The following is a 15,782-nucleotide window of genomic DNA, read 5'->3' on the forward strand; positions in this document are numbered from 1 at the left end:
CTTTTATTGCATTAGGGAACTGTTTAGTGTAAATTGGCATGTTTCAGAGGTTCCAAGTTTGATTTTATACTGTTTGATGAACAGATTCCACATTCAATTCTAAATCTGCACTTAAAATGCATTGTTAATTGTGCACCATTAAAAAACCTATTCAATCCCTAATTAGGATACATTGCCACCAGGTGGCAGGGGAATGCTTTCATTTCATGAACTTCTTTGGCAAAAACTAGTACTGCTATTTATTTTAACTACTTGCTTTTTATCATAATCTAGACTTCATTGGAGAGTAATAGTAACAACGTGGTATTGATCATTTTCAGTACTAACTGATATAAATTGCTCTCCCTCTCTGTAATCCCCATGGCATTTTGATTACATATCCACCAGAACTCCAAACATCTTGATCTCTAGTTCAGTGATTGCCGATGTATGGTCTGCCGGGGTCCTCATGATCCTTTCGGAGACTTCATAAAGTAAAGAATATTTTCTTAATAATGCTAAGACATTATTTGCCTTGTTCACTCTAATTTTTTCACAAGTGTACAAATAGTCAAGTTTTCCAGAGGCTACATGACATGGATAAAACTGTCATCCTGCTAAGAAATGTATTATTGTTGTATGTTTGCATTTTAAATTTTCTCAGTGTTAATTTCCAATGTGTAAATATTGGTAGATATGAGCTATACAAACTAAAGTTCTTTGAGATCTTCAATAATTTTTAAGAGTCTCAAGGAGTCCTGATATCAAAATAACTTGAGAAGTACTACTCTAATTAGTTAATCAGTTCTACTTAAATGTTGAGGTATTTTTCTATTTCTCCTGAGGACAGGGTTCTTCTCATATTTACCTCTAGATCCAGTCCCGTAGAGAACCTAGCACTAACCATGGATACTAGACACTCAGTACAGATGTGCTGATAACTAGAAGGTGTTACTAGAATGAAACAAGTATTAATGGAAACACATTGTTTTAAGTTTAGCCATTAAAATTAAATAATCAAATATTTGATTCACATAGAAGTCTTCATATAAAAGCTTAAACCAATTACAGTTTGGTTCATTTCCTCCTAGTCTTTCACTGTATTATGAATACTTTTGTCTTATCTCCAAGGTTCAAATTTTTAAAGATTTTTCACATTCACATGTTAGAATTTACCTTCCTGTTCATAACCTTAAAATGTCAAGTTTTGGTCACAAAATATCTCTAAATTTCCTCCTAACATCCAGTTATAATAAAGTTCACGGATATCATATATCTTCTTTCTCAGACATCAGTTCTCAGCACTTTTTTTTCTAAAATTCTAGTTTGTCACTTTTTTTGAAATTAAAATTTAACAATAGAATTTTGATGGTAAATATGGCCTTGATGCCCTGTAAATTACCTTTGATACAAACTCTTTTTTTTTTAAGTTAGCATATTTTACCAACACATTCTGAATACCTTTTTTTTTTTACTACAAAAAGTTATAAATGTTTTTACACAAAAACTTTAAACAGAACTATTACAAACACCTTATCTCAGTTCTAATGAAAATATATCAGAAACCATCAAAACTGAACAGGAAGTCATGCTTAATTATGCACTGAGAACATGAGAAGTGTTTAACATATCTGAAACACAAAGGTATTGTTATAACACAATATCATGTGAAATTGGAAACTGATCACTTAAAATGGCAATTAGATGAGATATGAAGAAAGAGCATGCTGAGAACAGCCTTTCAAACACAGGCAAATATGGCTAGTGTAAACAATACTTAGCCCTTTTTTATCCTTCCCCTTCACAGTATGGAATCCATATATCCAAAATGCACTTTTTTACACTGTTCAAAAATACTCATGTTCCCAATGGCAACTTAAAGGACGTTTAAATTTTTTTCCTAATGTTTATTTATATTTGAGAGAGAGAGAGAGAGAGAGAGAGAGAGACAGACAGACAGACAGACAGACACAGAGTGTGAGGGGGGTAGGGGCAGAGAGGGAGGAAGACAGAATCTGATGTAGACTCCAGGCTCCGAGCTGTCAGCACAGAACCTGATGTGGGGCTCTAACTCACAAACTGCAAGATCATGACCTGAGCCAAAGTTGGATGCTTAACTGACTGAGCCATCCAGGCACCCCTACTTAAAGCGACTTTTAAAGAAATCTGAACCCTTGTCTATTTCCATGTGTAATAACAACAAAAGAACAAAGTATATTATCTGAAAATGGCCAAAGATTTTGTCGTCTTTAATTTAAATCTGTGAGATGTTCTTAGAAGTCATTGGGCATAATCTTTGTTTCCTGAGTAGAAGCAAACTTCTGCAGGAGGAAGCTGATGACAGGATACCTAGCTGGACTCCTCATAAGCCCATTCAATGCCTACTGCTTTTCTCTCTGATGGGAAAACATAAAGGGGAGATCTGACATATTTATTCAGGCTATTCATGGAAAGCAAAATTCTACTACTGACAATTAAGGGAGACTTAAGACTATGTTTATTAATCAAATTTTCTTTCATTGCTCTACTCCCATTTTTATTTTTAACAATAATCCTATAATTGTAGTGCCCCTCTAGGATACCCAAACTCACCTAAGGGCAGAACTGAGAGGTGGAGAATAATCAAAGAGAGCCAGGCTAAAGCCAGGTCGTCTTTAAGTCTTCCATTCTCTTCAAAGCAATCTACCATTGTAGGTTAATTGAATATTCCCATTTCCGAAAATCTCCCTTCCGTAGCTGCCCCCGAGCATCAGAAAGCCACTCCTAGATATGATTTAAGGGATGGACCTATCATGAGAGTAACGAAGCCCAGCAGGGTCTCCCTGAGTGGCAAGAGGGATGGAATTGATTCGTCTGGAAGCACCAATAAGCCCGAACAGCAGATGTGCTGCCCTGTAATTATAAATCTCCCCTCATTTCTTCTCAGGACATGTTATCAGCAAGTTACTAGAAGGATTAACTTTACGTATTCTAAAGAGACAAGATGAGAAGACAATCCAAAAGGACAAGACAACAAGCAAGGCATGAATTAAGGTAGATAATCAATAAAGGCTATTGATTGACTTGATAACATACATTTGTCTTGCAGTATGGATGTTTTTTAAGGAAAATAAAATCAATCTAATGAAACAACACAATATATGAACTCAACATAAATGATGATGATGATTATAATTACAAAAAGAATGATGACAAAGAACAATTAATACAGTTCAGGTACTTTCATCAAAGAGGTAAGGTACATTACATTACCTATGTCCACAAACACAGAATTTTCTTTTTCCTCTATTCATCATATCTAAGTTCATGAGTGTTTTCATTCATTTGTTCAAAGAAATAAATAATGAATGCCTATTATATGCAAGATGCCAGGCTAGTTATGAAATATGGAATACAAATAGATCAAATAAGATCTTTATGAAAGTACAGTGATAGTTCTACCATGTTATAAATATGTATGATATTATTATTATTAATACAAAAAATTTATATGCTTTAAAACAATATATTTTTGTCCTCTTCTGGGGCCTAGACTGGTCTAGTTTGTAGCCAAAGGCAGACAATGACAGGCAGAAATTCTCTGGAGTAAAACTGCCATTAGGAGAGCCCTATCCTGAGTAGACTGAAGACAACAGCAACAAGAGGGACAGTCCCAGATGTAGGCAAGAATGAAATATATGACTAGGCCAGGCATCTATGCCCCATTATGATCTAAAGATCAAGATGTAACAGAAGAGGCCAGAGTACTGGGAATAGGTTGGTACGGATTACTACAGATCTGGGATTTGATCTTACCCTACTCATAAGCTAGTAAGTTTGCCTGAAACTATTTCATAAGTATTGGAAGAAGATATGAGACTTGTGGGTCAGAAATACAAGACTATTTCTTATGGCACAGCAAGAAGGAAACATTACTTCATTCCTCAGGGATGTTCCCTGAAAATAATGGCCCATGGAAAACGTAGTCATGGCTTTGCATTCTTGGTATACCCAGCAAGATGTGAACGAGTGAGAGAGTCATAAGGCATATCTCCTAACAAGTACTAGAGCACACCAGGCAAATGTGTCAGATCTGACAGTACAAAGTGAAAGGATGCTAGAATTCCATTTATCTGCAACACTGGCTAATAGATTTACTGACAATTTAAAGCAGAAATCTTTCAACCCAACCTGGATATTACAATTGGAATATTTAAAAAATCACATCCCAATGGGTACCTGGGTGGCTCAGTTTGTTAAGCATCTGACTCTTGATTTGCACTCCGGTCGTGAGTTTGTTTCATGAGTTTTAGTCCTGTGTGGGGCTTTGTGCTGACAGCACAAAGCCTGACTAGGGATTCTCTGTCCCTCATTCTCTTTCTCTCTGACCCTCCCCTGCTCACACATGCACAGACACACATGCTCATGTACAGGTGTGCCCTTCCTCTCTTTCTCTCTCTCAAAAATAAATACATAAACATTAAAAGACATCCACATCCCAGAGATTCTGATTCAACTGGTATATCATGTAGCTTGCCATGCATGGGTTTTTTTTTTTAATTTTTTAAGTGTATTTATTTATTTAGAGAGAGAGAGAGAGAAGGGGAGGGGCAGAGAGAGAAGGAGAGAGAGAACCTTAAGCAGGCTCTGCACTTTCAGCACAGAGCCCGATGTGGGGCTTGAACTCACAAACAATGAGAGCATGACCTGAGCCAAAATCAAAAGTTGGACACTTAACCAACTGAGCCTCAGGCGCCCCACCATGAGCATTTTTTAAAAAGTGATTCTAGGGGCGCCTGGGTGGCGCAGTCGGTTAAGCGTCCGACTTCAGCCAGGTCACGATCTCGCGGTCCGTGAGTTCGAGCCCCGCGTCAGGCTCTGGGCTGATGGCTCAGAGCCTGGAGCCTGTTTCCGATTCTGTGTCTCCCTCTCTCTCTGCCCCTCCCCCGTTCATGCTCTGTCTCTCTCTGTCCCAAAAATAAATAAATGTTGAAAAAAAAAATTTTTTTTTAAAAAATAAATAAATAAAAAGTGATTCTAATGTATGAAGTTGTGACTCCTGATTTAAATAGTCTATGTGGGATTAGATTGTGTGTCTCCATCTTCCCCAATGATAAGGATCATGTACAAAAATGGTTCTCAAACTTTAGCAAGCATAAGAATTGCGTGAAAGGCTCTAAAACACAGATTGCTAGGCTCCAATCCCATAGTTTCTGATTTAGTAGGTATAGGGTGGGGCCTGAGAATTTGTAATTCCAATAAGTTCCCTGGTGGTGCTGATGCTGTTGGTCTGGAGCCATTCTTTGAAAACCACTGATTTAAAGCAATGCTTTTCAAACTTGTATGAATACCTGAGATCATTATTAAATTCAAATTCTGATTTGAATTGAGATAGAGGTGGGTTCCCAGAGTCTGCATTTCAACTAAGTTCCCAGATAATAGCAATGCTGCTGGTACCTGGTCCACATTTTGAATACCAAGGATCTGGGGTTCCAGTTAAAAATATAAAATCCAAGGCCCCATTTGAGACCCACTGAATTAGAATCTCCAGGAAGAGACCTGGTTTAAGTTACCAAACACCCCAGATGATTCTTTTTAAGACAAGGAGTAGTTATAACTTGAAAAGTTGAAAGTAAAAATCATGTAATCAAACCTGAACTTCTCATTAACTTACATCTAATTCCAGATAAATTTAATGATTCATGTTCAACTAACAGTTAACTTTTAAGCCCCAGCTGAAAGCTTGTGACGGGTAGCAGAATATGCTGCCCCCAAGATATGTTGAAAACAATTGAGAAGCAGATACAAGAAAAGCTCCTTTCCCTCCCCCTATTTGTTTAAAAGCAGGACATAAATTCTCTACTAGCAAGGACAGAAAGCTAATTACTGAAGATAACTCTAGACCCTTTTCAGTCCAGAAATGGCACCAGAGGAATCTATACAACAAATCTAAAACTATCCCTTACACACACCATTAGTTTCTCCATGTATTTTCCTTCCCACAATTTGCCACAGTCCTTTTCCTTTGTCTTGTCACTTCTCTAAAAATGTATCCTCCTATTGTTAAGATGCTATAAAAGCCCAAGTTCTAACCACCCTTTGAGTTACTCATTGTTAAGTGCTCCCCTGTGTATGCACAATGCACATGTCAATACACTTCTGTGTTGTTTTTCTTCTGTTAATCTGTCTTTTATTAGTCTAATTCATATGGCTGCAGTCAGAGAACCCAAGATGGGTAAAGAAAAAGATTTTTCCCCTCCCCTACATTTGGAATGAGGGAAGTTAAATTCCCTGTGTGCGGTCATTCTGAATGGGGGCCAACACAGAAGTCAGAATTTGAGCAGCTAAGATCTAACCATAGAGAAAGCTGAATAATAACCTAGAAAGAAAAAAAATAACCTAGATTTCAACAACCAGAGCCAAATATAAAGGCTATTCAGAAAGACGTTCATTATAGAAACAGGAGGAGATGCTGAAAGGAATCTAGCTGACAAGCCAAACAATCCAAGGGTGGGAGAAGAAGCTGGAGAACAGATCAGGGAGAGAGACACAAGCCGTGGCGGTACAGTTAGCATGGGTTTTGGAAACATGAGGCCACACACTGGCAGGCCAGAATAGCTTCCACTGAAGCTGTTTTGTGTTAGTGTTGGTTTATTTTATTTTATTTTGTTTTAATTTTATTTTTAAATGTTTATTTACTTTTGAGAGAGAGTTAGAAAGCAAACAGGGGAAGGGCAGAGAGAAAGGGAGAGAGAGAGAATCCCAAGCAGGCTCTGCACTATCAGCACGGAGCCCAACACGGGGCTTGAACTCATGAACTGCGAGATTGCGACCTGAGCTGAAATCAACAGTCAGACGCTTAACTGACTGAGCCATCCAGGCGCCCAGTGTTAGTGTTGTTTTAAGCCTCAGAACCCCATCTGTCCCTATAAAATAATTAAGGATCTGCCAATAAATACTTAAATGTTAAATAAATTTATAAAGCAAATATTTTTCTTTAAATATAAATTAACACTTCTAAGTCATATGTTTAATATATATTTCCACCAAGTTGTGTTTCTTAAAACACACATCACTGAGTCCTAATATTTTAAAAGAATAGCATATTTAAGAGGAAAAAAGGAAAGTGGAGAAAAAGTTATCTAAACTATATTTTTATTATTATCCTGTTTTTACTATGGTCCTCTAATGTTCCCTTTTATATCATTTCTACCACATACTTTGCTCATCACTGTTAGTAAGTAATGAATATATATATATATATATATATATATATATATATATATATTCAAGCTTTTAATCTAACATGAAGCTGAAACAAGTTTAAGGTGTTTTGAAGTCAGTACCTACGGAGTCAAAACATATGTCAAAACATCTCTGATGAACTTCAGTATTAAATATATAAGTATTAAATATATATTAAACATGCTCTACTCTCTCAAAAGGATTCATTTTTATCCTTGACATCACAAATCTTTATTAAAGCAATAGCAAAAGATGAGGCTCAGAAGAGGACTAAATCACAAAGGGGAATTATCAGTTGAAATATGTTCTTTGGAGCCTGTATTTTTAGCAAATGGCTGAAATCCGTAAGTATGGAAGAAAATTTTTGCCTTTGCAGGATCTACACGAATAATTCAGATACAGTGTTTTCTATTATGTTTGAGAGAGCTTAATAATCAACTGCCTCCTGTCTTTATTTTCCAGGTTCCTCTCTTCTCTGGATCTTTCCTCAAGGATCGTATTCACTTCCCAACCTCACTCATCATTTCCACACAGATGTCCCTAAATCTACATGCCTGCCCAGGCTTCTTTCTGGAGCTTCAGACTCGCATTCTCAGCTGTTTGTTGGCTGTTATTCCCCAGCTTTCCTATCTGAACCATAAATTCAGCTTATCCTAAACCAATGTAACAACTTTCTTCCCCAAAAGAGATTCTTCTTTGGTTTTCAGGTAATAGGAATTCGATTTTTTCTTACTTTCATGTTCATAACTACTGCGTCATTTTCAACTCTTCTTTCTTCTTCCCTTAAATTCTAGCGGTCATCAAGTAAAAAATTTCTGTGTTCTCTCTCTCTCCTCTGATCCTCATTTCCTCCATTTTGTTTATGCCCTTATTACTTTTAACTGAAGTTCCATAACAGAAGAGGGAGAGGATCTTCTCTTTTCCTGTCCATCCTCAGCACAGCTGACAGATTATTCTTCCTTATCTGCAGCTCTCAACTCCGTGGCTCTAAAATCTTTAAAGTCTCATCTTTGCCCATCATATTAGCATTTTCACCCTGGTATTCAAGATCCTACTAATATAGGCTACTATATTATATAGGATCCTACTAATAACAGGCCTGGCACACATTCCCAATCTTACTTCCTACTACTTTCCCTAATGTTCCACATGTTCCAAACTTGGTTGCCTCTCTAAATAGGATCTGTGCCTTCTTCCTTGTAAGGCTTTCTTTCCTTCCTGCCACTTAAAAACAGCTCAGCATAGTGGAAAGACAAGCTTTGAGCTTTGGACTCACTGCATTCAAATTCCTACTCATCAAATGTGTAATTGTGGGCAAATTATTTAAGTTTTCAAATCCTGTTTCATAATCTTTAAAATGTGCATAATTCTTACCTCGAAGCTATAGCTTGAGCTTTAAATGAGATAATCCAGCAAAGGAACTCAGTACACATTACTGTTCTTTTTTCCTTCATGTAGACAAATCTCAAACATTGTGCTCTCACTCCATTAAGCTTTCTTCATCTTCTGACCCAGATGTGACCTCTGCCTTATTTTTCAGTAATTTGTGTGAATCTTAGGGCATTAACTTTACTCTGTATTAAAATCATTTACCAAAAAAAATTATTTACCAAATTATGGAATATTTGATGCCAATGATCTTGTTTTCCCATCTCAGGATTTCTGTGGCACTCCACACAGTGTCTTGAATCTAGCTTAGTAAATATTTGTGCAATGGAACTGATTTGACTATTTCCAGTAAAAAACAGGATGTAGGAAAAAAGCCCTTAGCTAATCCTAGGTCTATAGGGATAATCTACCAATAAGATAAGTAAGAGATAAGGCTGCAGAATGAAGAGACTACATATTTAACTACAGACATCAAGACTATATACCTTCTGGCAGAATTCATTTCCAGTTATGAGAACATCAAACTATAAACCTCAGGGCTACATCTCCAGGAGACATAACTTCCCTGTCCCAAAATTTGAAGGATCCAATGCCACTATATGAAAGTAGACACCAAGAATTACAAACCTGGTGAGGGTCAATGGAGGTGGTTTCACCAGATGATGCCAGAAAATGACCTATGACACAAATACTGTTAACAAAATCAGCATAGATAGGAGTGGGTCTGACTACCAGGTTGGATACAGTTTCAAGCTATTTGTTACCACTCTATAAAATATCTCTCCTCATTTTTCTCATATTTTACTATGAATACAGATTTCACATGGATGCACATGCTGTGTGTGGTGAAAGGCCATTTACTGCCTTTATCTCAGGTTCTAAATTCTTGCAAACATGGCTTTAGTAAAGCCATTTTTATCTAATCAACTAGAATTTCTTCACATACGCTTTCAATATCTCAAAAAAGCATGGACGTTCCTTCTTCTTTGGTATCAATTCAAGGAAAAATATTCCAATTCATTTGCCCTTCAATCTGGAGCATTCAACTTCAGCTGAGGTCATGATCTCACGGTTCTAGAGTTGGACCCCCATGTCGAGCCCTGTGGTGACAGCTCAGAGCCTGGAGCCTGCTTCAGATTCTGTGTCCTCCTCTCTCTCTCTGCCCCTCCTCTGCTCATGCTCTGTCTCTCTCTTTCTCAAAAAATAAACATTTAAAAAATTTAAAAATCCTTCACAATATGCACATCATAAATGAGTTAATCCTGACTAGAGCATTATTAGTTTTTGGGTTTGCTCTAAACAGTTTTATTGAAAATAGTTTTATTTTTTTAATGTTTATTTATTTTTGAGACAGAGTGTGAGTGGGGAGCGGGGTGCAGAGAGAGGAGGACACAGGATCCAAAGCAGGCTCCACACTGAAAGCACAAAGCCCCTGTGAGGCTTGAACTCACGAACCGCGAAATCATGACCTGAGCCGAAGTCAGACGCTAAACCTACTGATCCACCCAGGCACCCTGAAAGTCATTTTAAGTAAGGGTAATAGAAAGTTTAAAGAATCATTAATGAAAGTATCAGTTTTGTCCAGATGGCAAGTATTTGCACCTGTGATGTCAGGATTAAAAGTTACCGCAGTGCCTGGGATGGTGTTTCACACACAATGTTGTGGATTCAGTCTCCATAACTGAGAGATAATCCGTATTAAGACTGTCCTGAAGTTCAGTAAAATATGTAGCATATTCAGTTTTCCCCTAGATCAATGCTTCAAAAGAGAATAGAAGAATTCTGTGGCCTAAAGGAAAAGGGAAATTAGTTTTGCAGCCCACACAGGAGACAAAAGAATGATCTTCTGTTCTGTGGCTGCTATTTTTTGCTATGCATTTAAAGTATGTGATATTGTGAAATCATGATTGGAATGCTTTCTATTAAAAAAAATTCTCCTAAGGAAAACCACGGAAAACTCCCAAGAAGTCAGAAAAGCTGAAAACCTCAAACAAGAACGTATTGAGTAGCGGCTGTTCTCAGGATTTGTCACTCTCCCTGTTTAACAAGTGCAAATGCACAAATATGATGATTTTCTTTACCTGCCTAACCTCCAGGGGCTCCCATTTACCCCAGGTGAAATTCCAAGTCCTGCATATGACTTTCAGATCCTCTCAAGGCTGGCCTCTGCCTCATCTTCCACCTTCCTCCTTGCCTGCCTGCTGTGTATCCACCTGCTCCCACCCCATCCCTCTCTGCTCCGGCCACACTGAGCTCCTTTTCCTGGCCTTTGTGTTTTGTGCACACTCTTCCTTCTTTCCCTCTTTTCCACCTTTTTCAGCTGGATATATTACCCTTAACTCCCATGTCTCAGTTTGAATGTCATCTTCTTGCAAAAGACTTTCTTGACCCCCAACCCAGCTTGGGAGCACCTCATTGATGTTCTCATAGTGCCCATACTTCCCTCATCACACACTATTGTAATGGTGGGTTTGTTTTTCTGTGTCTGTTTTACTTGTCTGCATTTTCCATAACATGGTATATAATTCAGTAGGGTCAGGGACCACGTCTGTACTGTGTAATAGCATTCTTCAAACTAGGGCAGATGTATTCCTGGGTGTACGCAAACAATTTCCAAAGAAGTACATGAGTAAAAGTAGTCTTTAGGGACTCAGATACCAGAACTTCCAATTCCACGTCTCCTTTCCCAAAACAGATCTGCCTGAAAACCTGCCTAAGATTAGGCATAAATGCCAGTCCTCATTTCTCACTCTCTTTTCAAAATTACCCTTTTCTCACTTCATGAAAGAAAAGCCTACCTCTCACTGATGCCAAATCTTAATATGGAGAGTTTCATAGGATATAAAAACCATCAAGAAGACAAACTCTTCAAAGCAAAAATTGAATATTAGTGTTAGTGCAGCCTCCTTTAATTGAATCACCATCAACCAACAGCATGAGTTTAGCGTCTTCCCTATCTTTTAGATATTTCTGTTAATGTAAAATGTGGGCAGGAACTTGTGCTATTTGGCCAAAATATCTGAATTCAAATTTATTCTGGACACAGTCACAGTGATGGTAATTTTTATTCTCCCCATCAACTGTTTTCTTTTTTCCCCCACATTTACTGAGATGTAATTAACAAACAAAAATTTTACATATTTGGGGCATACAACATGATGATTTCACATATGTACACATTGTGAAAGAATTACCACAATCAAGTTAACACATCCATCAGCTCAGTTACCTTCTGTGTGTGTGTGTGGGGGGGGGGGGTTGAGAATGCAAAATCTTCTCTCTTAGCAAATTTCAAGTAAACAATACAGTGTTATTACCTATAATCACCAGGCTGTAAATTTGATTCCCAGAACTTATTCATCTTATAACTGAAAATGGTACCTGTTGACCAATATCTCCTCAAAGCCCTGGAAACCATTGTTCTATTCTCAAGCTCTCTAAGTTGAACTTTCTTAGATTATACATATAAATGAAATCATATGGTATTTGTCTTTTTGTATCTGACTTATTTCACTTAGCATAATGTCCTCCAAGTGCATTCATATTGTTGCTAATGGCAGGATTTCCTTCATTTTATGGGTGAATAATATTCCACTGTGTATATATACTTTTCTTTATCCATTATCCACTCATCAGTGGACACTTAGGTTGTTTCCATATCTTGGCTATTGTGAATAATGCTGCAATGAACGATGAGGGTGCAGCTATCTCTTAGACTACTGATTTCATTTCCTTTGCATACATACCCAGAAGTGGAACTGCTGAATTAAATGGTAGTTCTATCTTTAATTTTTTGAGGAACTGCTACTCTATTTTCCATAATGGCTCTACCTATTTGCCAACTTTTTTCTAAGAATTCGTACTTTCAAAAGAGAGCCCTGTGGAAGTGAAGCAAAAGGAGCTTTGGAGACAAATATTGAAGAAGGAAAGCTCATGTCCAAGTTATAAACTCATCCATATGTGACCCTACACAAGGATTCATCTCTGGTTCTCAAACTATTCATTTGCCTAGTTGAGAATTAGAATTCCTACATGAGATGCTTGTCAAGAGCATGAATATTAACACATTTATTTGAGCTTACTTTTTTTTTTAATGACTAAAAGACTAAATCTGATGTAAATGATTGACTTGACATTTTCTTTTTCTTCTTTTTTTAAAGTTTATTTATTTGGAGAGTGGGAGAGTGCACATGAATGGGGTAGAGGCAGAAAAAGAGGGAAGAGAGAGAATCCCAAGCAGTCTCTGTGCTGTCAGCACAGAGCCTGATATGGGTCTCAAACCCACAAACTGTGAGATCATGACCTGAACTGAAACCAAGAGTTGGACGCTTAACCGACTGAGCCACCCAGGAGCCCTGACTTGACATTTCCAATGAATTGAATAAACTAATTGGAACTCCCAACAATTAAGTAGTGGGAGTAGGGCAGGGTGGGATACACACATACACACATATGCTATTGTCACTGCATACAAACATTTTACATTAGCACACTCTATTATTAAAGCTGTATTGAAATTGACAACACTTCCATTTTTCCAATGCTTTCTATGTTAAAAACCCAAATAGGGTATGTCTAAGAGAAAGAGTAATATCCCTGATTAATTGCCATTTGTTAATTCTTCAAAAGATCCTTTTGGTGTATTTCCCAAATATTGAGAAAATAAATGACTCTAAGATCAAGTAACAAATTTGTTTGCAAATTCAAATCACTTTTCAACAAAATTGGAAGAGGGCTTGATTGTTAGCAATTGAAAATAGCATTTGACAACAGGAACATGTATAATGGATATTTTTAAGTGTGTAGCTGTTATCACTATTCTTTCCATTTTCACCTACTTTTATGGGAACAAAGCTTTTTTAGCACTTACATCTATATGAGTCATTTTCAAAATGCAGTCCAAAAACACCTACGAGTCCTTGAGATTTTTTCAGGTGTCCGTCAAATCCTCCCTTTTCCAGCTACACATTTTTATGCAGCTAGATTTTCTTCACAGGTTTCAATCAGAACAACATACTGCAAAAGATGCATAAGTAGATATGAGAACCCAGTTGCCTTTCTGTTTTTTAATTATTTTATTTTTTTAATGTTTATTTATTTATTCTGAGAGAGACAGGGCATGTACATGCATGTAAGCACAAGCAGGGGAGGGGCAGAGGGAGAGAGACAGAAAGAGAGAGAGAGAGAGAGAGAGAGAGAGAGAGAGAGAGAGAGAATCCCAAGCAGGCTCCACACTGTCAGCATAGAGCCCAACACAGGACTTGATCTCACACAACTGTGAGATCATGACCTGAGCCAAAATCAAGAGCTGGATGCTTAACTGAATAAGCCACCCAGGCACCACCCCTCTTCCCCAGTTGCCTTTGTAAAGTAAGGCATCAGATTTGCAAATATGAAAAATAATGCCAATATTTTCACTATTTTTTTAAATATGTCTTTAAAAATGTTACTTATGGTTATATGTAATGGGTTTCTGACTTTTATTTTTTAATTAGTAAATAAATATTTTTAATTTCTCAATTTTAATTTCTAATGCAGAAAATATTGATAAAACCCACATAAACAAAAGCTCTTTGAGGGTCTCAATAATTTTTTTTCAGCAAAGCAACCTGCTTCTTTATTTCCCTGTCTTTCCATCTTAGTCTTCCTGCAGGATGGTGATGGGCTGGGAGGCTTCCCTCTGACTCAGGCCCTGGACACTCAGGAATTCCTGGGGTGGGAAAGTTAGGTAGGTAGAGGACTGCCACCCCAGCTTTATTCCTACTCTGCCTTCTGGGAAATCAGAAGCCCATCCTGCCCCCCAATCCTAACTAACACTGCTGCTTTTTTAAAATTCCAGGTGGCCTTAAAAAGAGAGTGTGGGGACAGGGTATGAGGGGGGAATCAGAGGGCTGCCCTGTTTGGGGAAGGAGCCCTTGAGAAAATGGATCAGAAAATGGATCAAAGCTCAGTATTGGGTGTGAGGGGTCCACCCTGGTTCCTGGGGCAGGCAGGTGACTAGGGAAGTGATTCAAGAGAGTGAAGGTCACCAGCAGGTCCTCCTGCTGCCTCTGCCACCCCTGCCCATGAGGCTTCAATGATTTTTAAGAGCATAGAGGCACCTGGGTGGCTCAGTGGGTTAAGTGTCTGACTTCGGCTCAGGTCATGATCTCGAGGTTCTTGAATTCAAGCCCCGCATCAGACTCTGAGCTGACAGCTGAGAGCCTGAAGCCTGCTTCAAGTTCTGTTTCTCTCTCTCTCTGTCCCTCCCTTGCTCATGCTCTGTCTCTCTCTCTCTTTCAAAAATGAATAAACATTTTAAAAATTTTTAAATAATAATTTTTAAGAGTGTAAAAGCATCCTAAGTTCAACAAGTTTGAAAAAATGCTGATCTGTATAAGAATAAACTGATGCTTAAACCAGCCTCAATAGAGCAATATATGATATTTATCATTGATAATTTAATAATTGAAAAAATACACAAATCTATGTTAAGATATCTATTCTCAATAAAGGTTTTCTGTGTTTAATAATTTATCAAAATTTGTAATGTAATTATTTTGCACTAACCAATTGTGTAAAAACAATAATTATAACGCAACATAATACAGAACAGAAACATTAACATTTGAAGCGTCTTTTTAATACATTTTTTGGAGTAAAGTATAATAGGCTGATCAATAAAAGATTTTCAAGCAAAAAATATATTACATTAGGATAAAATTATGTGGAGTAAATGGAACAGAATTATGTGTTTCAGGAGAAAAGAAACAATGTAAAAATTCTGACAGTTAAACAAGAGCTCCTCAAATTTGAAAACATTGCAGTACATCATTGTATTTCCAGAACCTAAAACATTATGTGTTTATTTCATGAATGAGAGATATCCTTTAACCCTGACTCAAAATGAGAAACAAAACATTGTAGGAAGCAGAACCGCACTAGTCACCATATGCTTCAGTCTAGCCAAACAGAACAAAATGTGTTAGAACCAACAATGTAACTGAACCAAAGAGGACTTCATACCATAGAGAATTCCAGGTGACATTGGAAAACTAGGTCTAAAATAAACTCAAGTCCAAATGAAGAATCTTAGAGATAAATCACATAAAACATTTATAATTGTGCCTAGCGTATGGCAAGTCTTCATAAATATTAGCCACCCTTATTTATGATTTTATCACGTCATTATCATTACCAATGGCCTTAGC

Source organism: Lynx canadensis, chromosome B1, assembly GCF_007474595.2.
Source record: "Lynx canadensis isolate LIC74 chromosome B1, mLynCan4.pri.v2, whole genome shotgun sequence".
NCBI classification, from domain to species: domain Eukaryota; kingdom Metazoa; phylum Chordata; class Mammalia; order Carnivora; family Felidae; genus Lynx; species Lynx canadensis.